Genomic DNA, 448 nt, shown 5'->3' with positions numbered 1-448 from the left:
AAGAGAGGAGATACAGATTAGATGTCAGAAGAAATTTTTTTTTCCTCTCAGTCTGGTGAGGCACTGGCACTGCTGCCCAGAGAAGCTGTGGATGTCCCATCCTTGGAGGTGCTCAAGGCCAGGCTGGATAGGGCCCTTGGCAGCCTGATCTGGTGGGTGGCAGCCCTGCCAGCCCCAGACAGCGGGAGGATTAGAGCTCAATGATCTTTAAGGTCCCCTCCAACCTAACCCATTCTATGATTCTGTTATTAGTTGATCACAAACCGCATATATATGTGATAAAATATTAGTCTTTCCATATCATTACATTTAATTTGATTGTATAACAAACCTCCTCACAAGGAAATTTAGCAGTGTATAATTGTTTCACGGTCCTAAAGTTATTGTACATAAAAAAAATGTACAAGTTGCATGTCTTTAGTACAATATAATGATCCTCAAAGGTTTG

The sequence above is a fragment of the Lagopus muta genome, chromosome 4 (genome assembly GCF_023343835.1).
Source record: "Lagopus muta isolate bLagMut1 chromosome 4, bLagMut1 primary, whole genome shotgun sequence".
NCBI lineage: Eukaryota > Metazoa > Chordata > Aves > Galliformes > Phasianidae > Lagopus > Lagopus muta.
This window is presented reverse-complemented; position numbering follows the sequence as displayed.